This window comes from Neofelis nebulosa, chromosome X, assembly GCF_028018385.1.
Source record: "Neofelis nebulosa isolate mNeoNeb1 chromosome X, mNeoNeb1.pri, whole genome shotgun sequence".
NCBI classification, from domain to species: Eukaryota; Metazoa; Chordata; class Mammalia; order Carnivora; family Felidae; genus Neofelis; species Neofelis nebulosa.
In genome coordinates, this window is record NC_080800.1 from 104,934,480 (window position 1) to 104,953,880 (window position 19,401).

The window sequence follows — 19,401 nt, forward strand, 5'->3', positions numbered from 1 at the left end:
GAAAACCGGGAAATAAATCCACAACTATATGGTCAACTTACCTTTGGCAAAGCAAGAAAAAGTATCCAGTGGAAAAAGACAGTCTCTTTAACAAATTGGACAGCAACATCCAAAAGAATGAAACCAGACCCCTTTCTTACACCACAACAAGAATGAATTCAAAATGGATGAAAGATCTAAACGTGAGATGGGAAGCCTTCAAGAACAAAAGCAACAACGTTTTTGACATTGGCCGCAGCAACTTTCTACTAGTTACCTCTCTGGAGGAAAGGGAAATAAAAGCAAAAATAAACTATTATGACTTCATCAAGATAAAAACTTCTGCACTGTGAAGGAACCAATCAACAAAAATAAAAGGCAATCTTAAGAATGGATGGAGATATTTTCAAATGTCATATTTGATGAAGAGTATCCAAAATCTATAAAGAAATTATCAACTCAATATCCAAAAAACAAATAATCCAGTTAAGAAATGGGCAGAAGACATGAATAGATGTTTTTCCAAAGAAGAAATCCAGATGGCTAACAGACACATGAAAAGATGCTCAACATCACTCATCATCAGGGAAATATGAATCAAAACTAATAACCTTACACCTGTCAGAATGGCTAAAATTAACATAATAAACAACAGATGTTGGTGAGGATGCAGAAAAAGAGGAACGCTCTTCCACTGTTGGTAGGAATGCAAATTGGTGCAGCCACTCTGGAAAACAGTATGGAAGTTCCTGAAAAGATTACATATATAACTACCACATGACTGAGAATTTTACTACTAGGTACTTACTGAAAAGATATGAAAATACTGATTTAAAGGGATACATGATGTTTATAGCAGCATTATCAGCTATAGCCATTATAGAAACAGGCCAAATGTCTATCGACTGATGAATGGATAAAAGAGAGGTGAGATGTATATATATACATATATATACATATACATATATATATATATATATGACTGTACATATATACACACACACAAATGGAATATTACTCAACAATCAAAGAATGAAATCTTGCTACTTGCAATGACGTAGATGGAGCTAGAGTGTTATTATACTAAGCAAAATAAGTCAGAGAAAGACAACATCGATTTCAATCATATTAGAATTTAAGAAACATAACACATGAAAATAGGGGAAAAAGAGAAGAAAACCATTAAAAAGACTCTTAACTATAGAGAACAAACTGAGTGTTGTTGGAGGGAAGATGGGTGTAGGGATGAGTTAAATGGGTGATTGATATTAAGGAAGCCACTTGTGATGAACACTGGGTGTTGTATGTAATGAATCACTAAATGCCAATCCTGAAACTAATATTACACTGTATGTTAACTAGGTGGAATTTGAATAAAAACTAGAAACTACCCATACATAAATATTACTTGTAAAATTGAATATATATACTCGTAATACTATAATCTAACAATGGTGTGTAAATCACTTTTAATTCTGATAAAGAAGTTAAAAGACAAAAGCACAAAAATAACTATGGCAAAAAAAATATGTTTGGGGTGCCTGGGTGGCTCAGTTGGTTAAGCATTTGATTCTTGGTTCAGCTCGCTTCATGAGTTCCAGCCCCACATCAGGCTCTGTGCTAGCAGCATGGAGCCTGCTTGAGATCCTCTCTTTCCCTCTCTCTCTGCCCCTCCCTTGCTCACTCTCTTTCTCTCAAAATAAATAAATAAACCTAAAACTGTGTTAATGTAAACACAGTATAAAACATGTTAATAGATACACTACATATATGTAATACAAATGATGTAACTTGTGGTATCAATAACATAAACTGTGTAGAGAGGGAAGAAATAAAAGCAGAATTCTTTACATGATTGAATTGAAGTTGCTGTCAACTTCAAATGGATTGCTATATTTTATGTAAGCTCCATTGTAACCACAAATAAGGTATCAATAGGAAATACATAATAGAAAATAATAAAAATAATGTATCAATAGAAAGGAATCAAAGCATGTTACTACAGAAAAATTCAACAAAATAGAAAGGATGAGAGCAAGAGAGGGGCAAAAGGAAAAAAAAATGTTGCTACAAGACATAAAAAAAACGATGAACAGAATGACAATACTAAGTTCTTCCCTATCAGTAACTACTTTTAATGCAAATATATTACAACTAACTAGACACTATATAATTTTTGGAAGTTCCATATAATAAGAACTGACCTTTGATCTGACACAAGCATAAGAAGCAAGACATTTCAATCTCTTTTCTTTTGATAGCCTCAATTTATCAACTGTTGCCAGTTGATAACAACTTCGTTTATGTGTGTGTGTGTGTGTATGTGTGTGTGTGTGTGTGTGTGTGTGTGTGTGTAAATAATGTAAAACATTAAAAATAGTTGTGGAAAAATAAGGAAGAAATTTATTAATAATATTGCCATTATAACAAAATCACTATTAATATTTTCTTCTCATTATGTTTGTAGTTAGACATGTACTCTAGTTGCATATGTAACTTTATATCATTTCCCTATAAAATTGTATTGTTATAACATTGTCTTCATAGTTAATTTTAATGAAGATAACACTTTTGTACTATTACCTATATTCATGTAAACACACTCAAGTTCATATTTGAAAAATCTTGAGTATAAATGAATATATATACAAGAAATAAATAATTTTAAGCGACGTAAAATATTCTATCACAAATGTAATGTTAATTTAATCATGTGTCAGTTATTGAAAGAATTAGCTCTCTTTTTTTTTCACTTACATAATTTCAAGCACTATTTTTCTACAAATTATTTTTCAATACATAGTACTATCACCTTTGATTAGGTTTGCACAGTTAGAATTTCTGGATGGATGCACTTGGCTCTTGATAAATACTAAAACTTTGATTTCCAAACGTTCCAAACCAGAATTCCTTGCCAATATTAATGTACAGGTAAGTTGATTTCCCAAACATTCCAGTGAGTGGAAAAGGAGACTGGATATTTCAGGAATACTAAGCCTGTAAATTCCAGTGGTCACTATTTGTTACACACAATTTTGTGCCTGCATTATGAAACTCAATAAACTATTCTGACCCTTTATCTCCCTCCATAAACTCACTCCCTAGCTCTTAAATATTAGGATGTGAGCAATTTTGCTGGTAGTGTTTTTTCACTCCCTTTATTTCCTCTTTCTTTGTGTGAGATAAATTTTCTGCTAGTATGATATAGGAACATATTACATAAATGCAAAACAAATATATTTTACATTTTAAGTCTACTGACCTTATAGCTGAAAATGGTACTCACTGGAATTGAGTCTGTAATTGCTAAACAATAAACAAACATGTGTGGCTTTGAGGTGTTTGTTACATTAAATACAAATAAAAGAGGAAATAGGTGGACTTATTTCAATAATAGCTGCTTGCCACCTTCAGAACCAGCTAGAATATCTGCAAATGTGTAACCTAAATGTCACTAGACTTTCAGTGATGGCTGTACTGTGAGTTATGCCTGACTTCACATATTGCTTCACTTCTCATAGTTTCTATGACAGAAACTGAAGCTATGGTAAAGCAGAGAAGCTATCAAATAATCCAATTATTCGAATAATCTAGGCATTGAGTCTCTGTCACATGCTCTCATAAATTAAGACAAATAAATTTAATGATCAATTTCAAACTGGGTTAAAAAATAATTTTCTGATTTATAACAAAATCAGTTTGTTCATAGCAAAACTGGCCATCATTAAACACATTTAGATAAGATACTTTAATTACACCAAAGTGAGTTTTCTAAACCTCAAGTTAATCATATTTATTTTAATTTAATTTTAATAAAAATAACCTTGTCTTCAAACATTTAGTTAACTCCTTCTAACATTCCAGAGTAAGCCAGTTTTAGCCAAAAAAAAATAATAATAATTCCAGCATGTTAGATGAAGGCTAGACTCCAGAAATCATTTAGTGTATTCCTCCACATTTTACAGGTGAAGAAATTAGAATCATCATAGGTGACCTAAGTCATTCAAAATCACACAGCTGGTAAGTGGAAGAAAAGAGGTAGGAAACCAGGTCTCTCAACATCCAGTTCAAAGGCCTTTTCATTACCCTTTCATGTCCACCCTTCCACTCATCACAAGTTTGTTAGTGGTGTGCTTTCATCCTTTAGTCACTTTTTAATCTCAGTGGGAATGAATAGTGATAGATTAATTACATAAATAATTCCTACTAAAAGATTTCTTATTCATTCATCAATTTAAAGTGTTAGTTTTTAAGCCCCAGAGACACAAATTAAAATAGGGCCTCAGGGTGCCTGGGTGGCTCAGTTGGTTAAGCATCTGACTCTTGGTTTTGGCTCTGGTCATGATCTCACAGTTTTGTGAGTTCGAGCCCCGTATGGGGCTCTGTGCTGGCAGTGTGGAACCTGCTCGGATTCTCTCTCTCCCTCTGTCTCTTTCTCTCCTCTGCTCACACTGTCTCTGTTTCTCTCAAAATGAATAAATGAACTGAAAAATAAAACAAAGTAGGACCTCAATCCTGACTGCCCTAGAGATACTCAAATTCTGGTGGGGAAAACAGATAATTACAGTAACATGATAAGTGCTATAATAAAAGGTTTTATGAGGCGCTGGGGAAGAACAAAGGAGAAAGTTTTCTACCACTTGTTTTGGACATAAGGGGAATATGTGTAGGGGAATTCACAGAGAAACTCATGCTTAGGATGAAGTTAGATTACTTCTAATTATGGATCCAGCATCATACATTTGTTCAAGGTACAAAAACGCAGTTTCTGAGTCCACCAAAAAAAGAAAAGTATTTTGATCAGTAGACCTAAGGCCCACCCTTTTCGAAAAGAGTCACCTTTTCTTGGCTTCTCTCCAATTTGAGAGGGATATTTTCATAAACTCTTTCCCACCCCTGGTTGGAATAAGTGTCCCTCTTCAGGTGTGAGTCTGTCTTCCCCATCTAATTCAGTGAGATACTATACCATTAGCAGTTACCTGATAAGTGCTGAATGTGTTTGTGGATGAATGAATAAACCATTCTCTGCCTCTCAATATGTCTTCCCCTTGTCTTACCATACTCAATTATTCATGCATGTATTCAACAAATTTTTGAGCAACTACTTTTTGCCAGGACTTCTGCTAGGTTCTGGTGCTATAACAGTAGAAAAGGAGTCTTCTCTTGCAGCTTTCACTGTCTTGTGGAGGAGACAAACAGGTTATTGTTGGTAAGTGCTTTAGTGAGGGACAGTAAAAGGTGCCCTAGAGGCACAGACAGAGGATTACAGAGCATCCCAGGCAGAGGGAACAGCATGTGCAAAGGCCTAGAGGCAAGACAGTATGCTTTATTTGAGCAATTGAAAAAAAAAAATTAGTCTGGAACAGAAAGTAAATCCAAGGGTCCAAGATTTGCTGGAAGTCAGAACTTGCAGTCTTGGAAACGACATCTTCTGGGGGTGCCATCACCGTGGACAAGTGAGACAAGCCCTCTGACCACTAGGCCCACAGATCATGTGCCCCAAAAGCCCAGAGACTCAATGCACCTTCTTCTAGTCCTGTCTTTATAACTCAAAATCTAAAGCATAAAACTTTCTGGTCAATTGAACCTCTCTGGTGCTATCATAACCCAACTCCAAATCTTTCCTTCACTTTCCAAACCATTCCAATGTGCCTTCCAGAACTTCTGTTGCATACTATCAGCATTTACCTCATGTTTTGTCACTTCTCTAAGGGTTTCCTCCATGAACTGGAACCAGAATTTCCCCTAACAACTCAGCCTCCTGACCCTGCAACCCTCTTGAAGAGTGATTTTATATTTCTCTTCCACACCTCATATGTCTCTGGAGGCTGGGTTTTTCCCTTGATCTTGTTGATATTTTAAGACCTAAAGGCTCCAACGTCTTGAAAAAAAGAAAAATAGAACAACAACAACAACAAAAATTCTGCTGCTTTGAGACAGATGCTATCCAGTTCTCCACCTACTCACTCTTTCACCATTTAATAATGACTTTAGTAAGTGGTTCACAGTCTTTCCTCCATATATACTTCAGACATCATTCCTGATGACCTCCAAGCCTCTAAGTTTGTTGATCTCCTCACCTCCATTAAATTCTCATTTTCTTTCAGCAACTTATTCTCACAGTCACACCTTGTGCCTTATCAGTCCCTACAACTAACGCCCCTGAATAAATTATTCTGCTTTCTGACCAAAATTTCACCTTCATGGCTCACAATACATTAATCCTTCCCATTCCACCAGATCTATTTTTTGTTTACTCACCTCCATATCCAGCTTTGATTCCATGATTCATAATTTTAATAACACTCTTACCAAAACTCCAAATTCATTTGCCTTATGTCTTTCACACCATATGACAAAGTACTAAAGTGGATGAGCCTTGTTTATTTACATTTTACATACCTGCATCTCTGTAGCACAGCTGGAGAAAGTTACTAAAGGGAACATTGATATCTTTAAATTTATAATTACTTATCTTCCCTTCACAGTCAAACTTCCCAAAAGATGAAGGTGCCTCCATTTCCTCCTTTCCCACCCATTCTTTGATTTGTCCAGTCTGCATTCTACCAACCATCTCTTGCTTAATATAACTAAATAAGCAGATATTTTTCAGTCCTCAATTTACTTGAGCTTTTAGCAACATTTGATACTGTTTCACATTCATTATTTCTTTTTTTAATGTTTATTTACTTATTTTTGAAAGAGAGAAAGCAAGGGAAGGGAAGAGAGAGAGGAAGACAGCGAATCCCAAGGAGGATCCATGTTTTCAGCACAGAGAGCCTGACATGAAGCTGAAACACATGAACAGTCTGGATGCTTAACTGAATGAGTCACCCAGGCACCACTTACACATTCATTACTTCTTGAAAAATTCTCTTTGTGGCTTCCAAGATGCAATACTCTCTTGGTTTTCCCCTTATGTATTTGGCTGTTCCATCTCTATTTTCTTTCCAAACTTATCCTGGTTCTCCAACCTTAATAGGTGGTGTTTCTCAAGCCTTGATTTTTTTTGCCTTCTTGTTGTCTCATGTTTTAATCTCTTTTAAAATAATTTTATATATGCCCTAAGACTTCAATTATTGCAACAAGTATCTCAATATCAGCCTTCTTTGAGTGCTAGAGAGCATATCCAGCTGCTTACTTAGTACCCCCTCTTGCCATCTCAAACTCAATATAATTCAAAGCCAAATTTATGATGCCCACCATCTGAAGGTCTCCAATGCCTTTCCTAGCACCTTATTTGGTGAATGGCATGGCCAACCTTTCAGTAATGTCAAGCAAGAAAACTTCCAGTCTTTTTTTGACACTCTCCTCTCCTTTAGCCTCAATATTTCATTAATTATCAAGTGTTGGGGATTTTTTTTCTATACCTCTATACTTCTGCTTACTAAAACTTGGAGATTTTGCCTCTTCTATGCTTCTTTAATCTGTTATCTTCTTAGTTCAAGCTACTGTTCTCCATTTCCTACTTTATATGGTTTCTTAATCGACTTCCTGGATTACACTTTGTCCCGGGAAATGTTATAGAGTTAAAACTAGTATAATGTAGTGATTGGAGGCAGAAATGAAGAAGGAAAGGGAAATCCTGGACAACAGCCAATATTTTTATTTGAATGACTGGATAGGTGATGTTTCTAGTAAGTGATATAGAGAACACATAAAGAGGATGAGTTTTGAGACTTCAGAAGTAATCTGCTTATAGGTTGTGGTTGCATACATAAGGTTGGATGAGATCACCTGCAGACTACAATAAAAGAAGTGGAAGAAAAATAAAAGTATGAGAAGTAAGATTACTATTTTCTATAACATTATAACTCTTAATAACACTTAAGAAAAAACACTGCTATAAATTTTCACCAGTGGGTATTCTTGTGACACAATAGACATATATATTCTTCAACAGATGAGTTTTTTGATTAGATTATTTACATAAGTGTTAGCTTAGTGTCTTTCTTGCCTATTAAGCTGCAGACCATGGAAGGACAATGTCATGATTAGGAAAGAAATCCCACAATGTAATTGCTCTAACTTAAAAATCAAAAGAACTGGGGTGCCTGGGTGGCTCAGTCAGTTAAGTGTCTGAGTCTTGATTTTGGCTCAGGTCATGATCTAACAGTGTGGAGCCCCTTTGGGATTCTCAGTCTCCCTGTCTCTCTGTCCTTCCCCCATTTGCTCTTTCTCAAAAATAAACATATTAAAAAAATCAAAATCACTAATTTCAAATAAGCCTGATAATCCTACTGTATTTTTTAGTCATTTTTTCACTTTCCTGGATGACTTAGCTTGCCTCAAATGTCTATTATTTTCTGCAACTCTCCTCAATCTCAGATGATGAAATTAATTCTGATTTTATAGAAAAATTGAGGCTATGAGAAGAAAACCATCCAATAAATCCCACCTTTATATCTATCAAACTACTTTCTTCTATGCTGCTATTACAATTTTACCTTTTATTGTGGATGAACTAACTTTGCATCTTGATAAAGGCAATCATTTCATTATGAACTAGATTTTGGCCTCTTATCTAAGAATTTTTTCTATCATTGTCTTTTCTTACTATGTAATAAATTACTCCCTGTCTCCTTCATTGACAGATGACTATGAACATGTCATAAAACCTTCGTGTCTTAATAATTTTGTCCTTGATTTTGTCCACTACTCTAGCTATCATCACTTCTCTCTGCTCTTCAGAGAAATTATCTTTTTTTTTTTTTTTTTTAATTTATTTTTGGGACACAGAGAGAGAGACAGAGCATGAACGGGGGAGGGGCAGAGAGAGAGGGAGACACAGAATCGGAAACAGGCTCCAGGCTCTGAGCCATCAGCCCAGAGCCTGACGCGGGGCTCGAACTCACGGACCGTGAGATCGTGACCTGGCTGAAGTCGGACGCTTAACCGACTGCGCCACCCAGGCGCCCCCAGAGAAATTATCTTTGAATAAATCATCCAGATATGTACTCTTACCTTTCATCCTTCTATTCTCTCTCTCTCTCTCTCTCTCTCTCTCTAAGTGAATGAAACATAAAGACACAATTTAGCTAATATTTACAAAAAAAAGAAGTAATGTAGCCACACCCAGGTGAAAACAAATAGAACTTTATCAGTACTCCAGATTCTCTCAATATCTGGTTCTTCCTTATCAAAACATCATTCCTCCCAAAGGTACATAAGTATCTTGAATTTTATGAGAATCACTTCTCTGCTCTACATTATAGTCTCGCCACATATGTATACCTCCCTAAATAACATGGTTTGCCTTTGCCTGTTTCTACAATATGTATGAATGGAAATTCACTGTATGTTTTTGTCTTTGTGAGATTCATCCATGACAACATTGTAGTTTGTTGATTCTCATTGCTGTATAGTATTCCACTAAATGAGTATAGCTTAATTAATTTGTTCACTTTTTGTTGATGGACATAAGATTGTTCCCATTTTTGGATTATTACAAATAAGGTTACTATTAACATTCTTGTACATGTATCCAGGTACAAATGAGCATGACTTTCTCTGGAATATAATATAATTAGGAATTGACTTGCTAGATCAAACATAGTAAATAATATCAGTTTTCTAAAGTGATGGTATCAAATAGTACTCTCCCCAGAGCTATACAATATTTCCCATTGCTTTGCATTCTTGCAAACATTTAATATTGTCTGTCTCTATAATCTTTTTCAGTCTTGTGGATGATTTATAAAGTTTGATTATTGTTTAAAATTTATTTATATGATGGCTATGAAATTGAATATTTTTTCGTTGTTTTAGGCCATGTAGTTGTCTTTTTAAAATTTTTTTAACGTTTATTTATTATTGACAGACAGAGAGAGTCAGAGCGTGAACAGGGGAGGGGCAGAGGGAGAGGGAGACACAGAATCTGAAGCAGGCTCCCGGCTCCGAGTTGTCAGCACAGAGCCCAATGCAGGGCTCGAACTTACAAACCATGAGATCGTGACTTGAGCCAAAGTTGGATGCTTAACGGTCTGCATCAAGAGAATTAGATATAGACTGCATATATGTTAAATTCCACATACATATTGATAAATCTTTAGTCAAAATGGTTGGGAAATTTTTGATTCTAGATCTAAATAAAGCCCATAAAATAAATTTTTAAAGTACTTTTAGGCACTTAGAACTTAATAGTTTAAAGGACCCTGAAAGTTTATTAAATTTACTCCTTTCATTTTACAGTTGAAGAAAGCAGCCAAGGAGGCAAAATAATTTAAGTCTGCATACCTATTTACTAACAGATGTGGAACTACGACACTGATTTTCTAGGCAGTGATTTTTTTTTAATCACACAAGCTCATCATGTCAATTGGATTACAAAATACCAAGATTGTAATAGGACTTAATTTTTTTTTAAGTTTACTTATTTATTTTGAGAGAGAGAGAGTGAGCAAGGCAATGGCAGAGAGAGAGAGGGAGAGAGAGAATCCCAAGCAGGCTGTGCACTGTCAGCACAGAGCCCAAAGCTGGGCTCAAACTCATGAACCATGAGATCATGACCTGTACTGAAATCAAGAGTCAGACACTTAACCAACTGAGCCACCCAAGTGCCCCTGGGATTTTTATTTTAAAAGGTTTAACAAATGATTTTCAAATAATCTGAGGCACAATATAGTTGTTTCTTCTCCTTTTCCTTCTCCTCCCCCTCCTCCCCCTTTTCCTCCTCCTCCTTTCTTCTTCTTCTTCTTCTTCTTCTTCTTCTTCTTCTTCTTCTTCCTTCTTCTTCTTCTTCTTCTTCTTCTTCTTCTTCTTCTTCTTCTCTCAATTGCTATACTACTACTTGCAGTAATTTGATTTCTAACTGATTGCCCTCGAAGTCTATAAATTGCTGCATACATATTTTTACATTTCCACAGCTCCATATCTAAATGGATGCATAACTTGTCTACAACATAGTAATTCTAATATAACATTTTAACATTAAAATTTGTTATAAAACATGGACCACAGTGCTCTGCATTTATACTGCACCTTTACAATGCTATTATGCTTACCTCATGGCCAATCTACCTCTGTTATCCTTATAAAATTTTAGTGTGTCATTTGTTAGCATTTCTTACTTATAGTGTAACCTCTTCTTGAATGCAGTGCTAATTGTATTTTTGGATTAACTTTGTATTCTAGCTTAATTGGCTCTACTTTAATTTGAAGTGGTGCAGTTTTGAATCTGCTAACAATTTAAAGCTCCTTTTCAAAGGCTTAAAAGGAAGACATAAAGAAATACTTTTATCCAAAGTTGGCATTTAATGACTTGGTACTGTATTTAAAAACTTGGCTTTGTGTAGTGAAGTAGAAAAGTCACTTCATACTTTCTTAAATACAAGAAGACAGTATAATGGGAAATAACAGAAGGAAAATATTCTCCCCACCCAACTCTCTCATCCTCTCTATTAACAAAAGAATCACTTAGAAAACAAGTATAGAAAGAGTTCATTGATCCTTTACTTCTCTTGCTTTTTATCTTTTGTATGCTATTTCAAAATCTGTAGTGTCAGGCACTAAACAATATGTTCTTGGTCTGCATGAAAATGTGAATTAATATTGCGCAGTATTTAAAAACATTTTCCACATCAGAGCATCTTCTTCAAACCCATTTCTTTCTTCTTAGTGACAGAAATTGATATTGTGCAACTCTCCTTTCCTCTCTTCTATTTCTGTTCGTTCATTATTGGAGTCTAAAATGTTGACTCCATTTAGATGGTGTAAGATTCCACTTTCTAGTTCAGTTTATAAATTCTGTTTAAGGAGTAATCTCAGCAAGATGGTAGCATAGGAGTTTTTACACCTTATCCCTTTACAGAAATACCATTTTTACAACCAAAATTTAGGAATAGATGCATTGAAAAGAGTTACAATAATAGTTTTACTTTACTCACTATATTTCTCTCCCAAAGCAGCATGGATTAGTGCCAAGAGATATTCCCTCAGCTTGAAACTTTTCACAAAGGAAAATAATAGTGCAGTTAATGCCTGGATTCCCCAGGCATGTTGGATGTTGTTCAAGAGAACCAATTCTTTCTCACTCAACCCAGGACATTGAAGGGACTGGCTAGGTTGAATAGTCTGGAAACAGCTAGAATCAGGGGAAAGGGGCAAAGTCTCATAGTAACCAGGGTGCAGAACTCAACAAACATCCAGTTTCTACTAACTGTGTCACAACACCACCAAAAGGTCTTTTCTTGAATATTGTAGGATGCATCACCTGTGGATTACTGAATCTTGACCACATGAAATTAAAGTGCTAGACAAGCCCCCCTCTCTCTCTCACATAGCCAGGGCTCTCTGTGCACCCTTAAAGTGGCATATATGAGCCTCTGAAGATCATTAATGAGCACATGTAGATGGCTAGCTCACTGTGCTTGGCTGATAGTAGCATTTAACCTTGGAAACTTCAAGGCTATAGTTTAATGAAAATAAATAAGAAAGTCTCAATGTGTAGTCAAACTTTACAAGATCAGAAGAAGGCATAAAATCCTAAGGCTTCATCCCAAAAGGGGAAAAGAAAAGTGGACTGGGTGCATACATAAAGAAGTACTGGGAGAAGCCCAGAGTCCTTATCCATGCTCTTTAATGAAAGTCTTTCTCTCCAAAAGGCTGTCAGTAAGACTATAGGAAGTCACTGCTTCATCAAATGTAAAGACAATAATAAAAGACTTGAAGAAACAAGAAAAATCAAAGAAACATAACATCACTAATGGAACAGTATAATATTCCAATAACCAACCATAAAGAAATAAAAGCTAATGAACTGCCTAACAATTAAAAAAAAACATTTTAACAAAGCTCAGCAAGCAACAAGACAGCCAAGCAACTCAATTAAATCAGAAAAAACAATGTATGAACAAAGAATTTCAACAAAGAAATTATTAAAACACACACACACACACACACACAAGAAATTCTGGAGGGGAAGAATACAATGAATGAAATGAAAAATGCAGTAGAGAGTTTAAACAGCCAACTTAATCAAACATAAGAAATAATGTACAAACTGAAAGATCATATTAAATTATCTAGTCAAAATCTTCCCAAATATTGGCAAGAATATGAGCATCCAGATTCATGAAGTTCAAAGGACTTTAAAATAAGTTCAATTCAAAAAGATTACACCAAGAAAATTATAATTAAATTATCAAAAATCAAAGACAAAGATTTTGGAGGCCAGAAGAGAAAAGTGACCCATTATGTGCAAGGTAATCCCCATAAGGTTGTTAATTGATTTCTCTTCAGCAAATAGTATTGAGAAGACTGGATATTCACATGGCAGAAGAATGAAATTGAACCTTTATCTCATGCCATTTACAAAATTCATCTCAATATGAATTAAAGACTTAAACATAAATCCCCAAACTATAATTTTATAGAAGAAAAGATAGGAAAAATGTTTCATGACATAGTCCTGGGAAATGAATTTTTTTTACATGATCCCAAAGCACAGACAACAAAAGCAAAAACAGACAATGGTGTTGTATCAAACTAAAAAGCTTCTATACAGCAAAAGAAACAATTGAAAATGAGAGAATCTATAGAATGAGAGAAAATATTTTCACACCATACATTTGGTAAGAGGTTAAAATTCAAATTTCGTGTACCCTGTAAAACAATGTTTCTGTGAGTTTACAGAGTGTCAGAACGTGGCAACATAGGGAATAGTCTGGATCCTTTCTGAACATTGTCCCAATGTGCAAGAAATTACTTGATATATACCCAGAGATTGCATAATTTTCTCTTGCAGGGAAATGAATTTATTTTATGATTCCATGAAAAAAATGGTTGCTCCATGAAACTCCATATATTTTCTATATCCAGATAGAATTAATTAATTAATTAATTAATATATTTAAAATTGTATTTCTCTTGGATCTATACATAATAGGTACTTCAGGGATACAAAATATGTGAGAAATTCTAATTTTGAATAAGAGAAACAACGAGTTGGAGTTTTCACTCTTTTTTTTTCACAATCCCAAAACTTAAAGGAGATGGGCATTAATAATTATCAGTACTACAGTCAGCAACAAACAGAAAAATATTGAAAAATCCCGAGAAAGACCAAGGTGGAAAGGTGGAAATCCCTCTTCATAGTGGATTGAGAGCTGGAGCTGGAAAGAGAGAGGGCCATAGATGAGGATAGGCCAAGAGAAACTTTCTAATTCATTAATTTATTCAAAAGTATGTTTTAAACAACTACTATGTGTTGAGTGGTATTTAATTATTGAGGATATACCAGTGAACAAAACGAGTATCCCTGCTTCATAGTACTTACATTTTAGTAGAAGGAGTCAAGCAATATACTAAATAAGTAAAATATAAACATGTCACTTGGTGATTAAGTGATATAGAGAAAAATGAAACAGGAAAAGAGATGGAGTTGTAGGGAACACACGAAAAATTAAATAAAATCATCAAGGAAGATCTCAGTGTGGAAGCAGTATTTCAATAAACACATACAGGTGAAGGGGAGAAGCATATATTTTTCTATATCTATCTATATCTATATCTATATCTATATCTATATCTATATCTATATCTATATCATCTATATCATCTATATCTATATCTGTATATATATCTATAACGTGTCTATTACCTATCATCATCATCATCATCATCATGTTTTTTATCTCTCTCTGTATACATTTATACATATTTTTTCTTTTAATTTAAAAATTAGTTAGTTAACCTACAGTGCAATCTTGGGTTTTGGAGTAGAATTGAGTGATTCATTATTTACATACAATACCCAGGGCTCATCACAAGTGCCCTCCTTAATACTCATCACCCATCTAGCCCATCTCCCACCCACTTCCCTCTATCAACTTTCAGTTTGTTCTCTGCTGTTAAGTGTCTCTTGAGATGTGTTTCCCTCTCTCCTATTCCACTACTCTTCCCATATATGTTCATCTGTTTTGTTTCCTAAATTCTACATACGAGTGAAATCACATGGTATTTGTCTTTCTACACCAATTAATTTCCTTTAACATAATACATTCTAGCTCCATCCAGATATTTGCAAATGACAAGAATTCATTCTTTTTGATAGCTGAGCAATATTCTATTGTATATATAAACCCCATCTTCTGTACCCATTCATCAGCTAATGGACATTTGGACTATCTCCATAGTTTAGCTATTTTTCATAATGCTGCTATAAACATTGGGTTGCATGTACTCCTTCAGGTCTGTATTTTTGTGTCCTTTGGGTAAATACCTAATAGTGCAATTCCTGGGTTGTAGGGTAGTTCGTTTTTGTTGTTGTTGTTGTTGTTGTTGTTGTTGTTGTTGTTTGAGAAACCTCCATACTGTTGCCCAGAGTGGTTGCACCAGTTTGCATTCCACCAACATTGCAAGAGGTTTCCCCTTTCTCCACATCCTCACCAAAACGTGTTGTTTCTTGTGTTGTTGATTTTAGCCATTCTGGCAAGTGCAAGGTGGTATCTCATTGTAGTTTTGATTTGCATTTCCATCATGATGAGTGATATTGAGTATCTTTTCATGTGTCTGTTTGCCAACTGTATGTCTTCTTTGGAAAAATGTCTATTCATGTCTTCTGCCCATTTTTTCATTGGATTATTCATTTTTTGGGAGTTGAGTTTTATATTCTTTATATATTTTGGATACTAATCCTTTATCAGATATGTAATTTGCAAATATCTCTTACCATTCTGTTGGTTACCTTTTAGTTTTGTTTATTGTTCCTTTGCTGAGCATAAGCTTTTCATTTTGATGAAGTCTCAATAGTTTATTTTTACTTTTGTTTTCTTTGCTTCAGGGGACATACCTAGAAAAAAGTTGCTACAGCCAGTGTCGAAGAGGTTCCTGCCTGTGTTCTCTTCTAAGGTTCTTATGGTTTGGCAGAAAATATTTGTAAATATTTGTTAACAAGTCTAGTATCTAAAATATATAAAGAAAACAAAACATAATTTTTAAAAGCATACTTAAGATATAAGTCCTTTCAGCAAATATTTGCAAATATTTTCTGCCAGTATGTGACTTGTATTTCCATTTTCTTTACGGTGATTTCAAAACAGTAGACATTTTTTAAATGAAGTCCGTATTATTGACTTTATTTTACATGGATCATGATTTGAATATTGCGTTTATAAACACTTATTGCCAAACCCATTATTATATAAATTTTCTCATATGTTATCTCTAGAAGTTTTATGACCTGGCAACTTACATTTAGAAGTTGAGCATTTTTTCATGTGTCTGTTAGCCATCTGGATGTCTTTGGAAAAGTGTCTATTTAGGTCTTCTTCACATTTCTTAACTGGATTATTTGGTTTGGGATTGTTGAGTTTGATAATTTATTTTTTAAAATCTGTTTTTCATGTTTATTTTTATTATTATTTTTGAAATAGAGAGAGAGGGAGAGAGAGCATGAACAGGGGGAGGGCCAGAGAGAGAGAGGAGAGAGAATCCCAAGCAGGCTTTGTGCTGTCAATATGGAGCCCAGTGCAGGACTAGATCCCATAAACCTTAAGAGATCATGACCTGAGCTGAAACCAAGATCAGATACTTAACCAGCAAAGCCACCTAGGTGCTCGAAGATTCATAAGTTCTTTATAGATTTTGGATACTCACCCTTCATCAGATATGTTGTTTGAAATTTATTCTCCCATTCCCTAGGCTGCCTTTTAGTTTTGTTGATCATTTCCTTCACTGTGCAGGGCTTTTTATCTTGAAGAATTCCCAGTAGTTCATATTAGCTTTTGTTTCCCTTGCTTCTGAAGATGTGTCTACTAAGAAGTTGCTGTGGCCAAGGTCAAAGAGGTTGCTACCTGTGTTCTCCTCTAAGATATTGATGGTTTCCTGTCTCACGTTTAGGACTTTCATCCTTTTGGAATTTATTTTTGTGCATGGTGTAAGAAAGTGGTCCAGTTTGCTTCTTTTTTGCATGTTGCCTTCCAGGTTTCCAAACACCATTTGTTGAAGATACTGTATTTATTCCATTGGATATTTTTCCATTGAAAAAATGGAAAGATTAGTTGACCACATAATTGTGGGTCAATTTATATGCTTTCTGTTCTGTTACAATGATCTATGTGTCTGTTTTTGTTTTGTTTTGTTTTTTTGTTGTTTTTTTTGTTTTGTTTTGTTTTGTTTTGCCAGTACGATGCTGTCTTGATGACTACAGCTTTAAAATATAGCTTGAAATCTGGAATCATGATGTTTCATGTTTTGTTTAACTTTTTCAGGATGGCTTTGACTATTTGGGGTCTTTTGAGGTTCCATACAGATTTTGGGATTGTTTGGTCTAGCTCTGTGAAGAATGCTGGTGGTATTTTGATAAGGATTACATTAAATGCATAGGTTTCTTTGAGAAGTATTGACATTTTAACAATGTTTGTTCTTCCAATCCATGAGCATGGAACACTTTTCTATTACTTTTGTGTCCACTTCATTGTCTTTCATAAGTATTCTATAATTTTATAGTATAGATCTTTTACCTCTTTAGTTAGATTTATTCCCAGATATCTTATTGTCTTTGGTGCAATTGCAAATGGGACAGATACCTTAATTTCTTTTTCTACTGCTTTGTTATTGGTGTATAGAAATGCAGCATATTTCTGCAAGTTAATTTTGTATCCTGTGACCTTGCTGAATTCATGTATTAGTTATGGCAATTTTTGGTGGAGTCTTTGGATTTTCTATAGAGAATATCATATCGTCTGAAATAGTGAAAGTTTGAATTCATCCTTCCTGATTTGAATGACTTTTATTTCTTTTGTTGTCTGATTGCTGAGGCTAAGACTTCCAGTACTATGTTAAATAGTAATGGTGAAAGTGGGCATCCTTGTCTTGTTCCTGAATGTAGGGGAATGGTTCTCAGTTTTCCTCATTAAGGATAGTCTTTGCTGTGGGACTTTCATATATGGCTTTTATAATATTATGTTCTATTTATCCCTACTTTGTTGAGTATTTTTATCAAGGATGGATGCTGTATTTTGTCAAATGATTTTTCTTTATTTATTGACAGGATCATATGGTTATTATCCTTTCTTTTATTAATGTGGTGTATCACATTCATTGATATATGAGTATTGAAGCAGACATGCAGCCCAGTAATAAATCCCACTTGATCATGGAGAATAATTCTTTTAATATACTGTTATTTCAATTTGCTTCTATTTTACAGAGAATTTTTGCATCCATGTTCATCAGGGATATTGGCCCATAATTTTCCTTTTTAGTGAGGTCTTTGGTTTTAGAATCAAGGTAATGCTGGCTTGGTGGAATGTGTTTGGAAGTTTTCCTTCAATTTCTATTTTTTGGAACATTTTGAGAAGAATACTTTTTAATCTCTTCTTTAAAAGTCTGGTAGAATGCCCCTGGCAAGCCATTTGGCCAAGGCCTCTTGTCTGTTGGAAGATTTTAGATTACTGATTCCATTTCTTTTCTGGTTATCAGTTTGTATCAATTTTCTATCTCTTACTGTTTGAGTTTTGGTAGTGTGTGAGGTTCTAGGAATTTTTCCATTTCTTTAAGATTTCCCAGTTTGTTGGCATATAATTTTTCATACTATTCTCTTGTAATTGTTTGTATTTCTGTTATATTTGTGGTCTCTCCTCTTTCATTTATGATTTTATCTATTTGTGTCCTTTCTGTTTTGTTTTTGATAAGTCTGGCAAGGGGGTTATCAATTTTGTTAATTCTTTCAAAGAGCCAGCTCTTAGTTTAATTGGTATCTTCTACTTTTTTGTTTGTTTTTATTGTTTCCAAATCATTTATTTCTGTTCTAATCTTTATTATTTTTCTTTTGCTGTTTAGGCTTTATTTGCTATTCCTTTTCTAGCTCCTTTAGCTGTAGTTAGGTTATATTTTGGGGACCTTTCTTGCTTCTTGAGGTAGGCACAATTTCAATATACTGTCCCTGAGGATTATTTTTTTCATTTCATCTTTAATTTTCTGGTTAACCCATTCATTCTTTAGTAGGATATTCTTTAATATTTATGTATTTGAGGGCTTTCCAAATTTTTTATTGTGATAGACTTCAAGTTTCATAGCATTGTGCCTTGAAAATATGCATGGTACTGTCTCAATCTTTTTGTACTTGTTAAGGGGTGATTTTTGACACAGTATGTGGTCTATTCTGGATAATGTTCCATGTGCACTCTAAAGGAATGTGTATTCTGCTGCTTTAGGATGAAATGTTCTAAAACTATCTGTTACGCCCTTCTGGTCCAGTGTGTCATTCAAAACCATTGTTTTCTTCTTGATTTTCTGCTTATATGTTCTGTTAATTAGTATAAGTGGGGCATTAAAATCTCTTGCTATTATTAAATTTTTTATGAATGAGTTTGTGTTTGTTATTAATTGATATATATCTTTGTGTGTTTCATGTTATGGGTATAAATATTTATAATTTTTAGATCTTGATGGATAGACCCCTTAATTATGATATAGTCA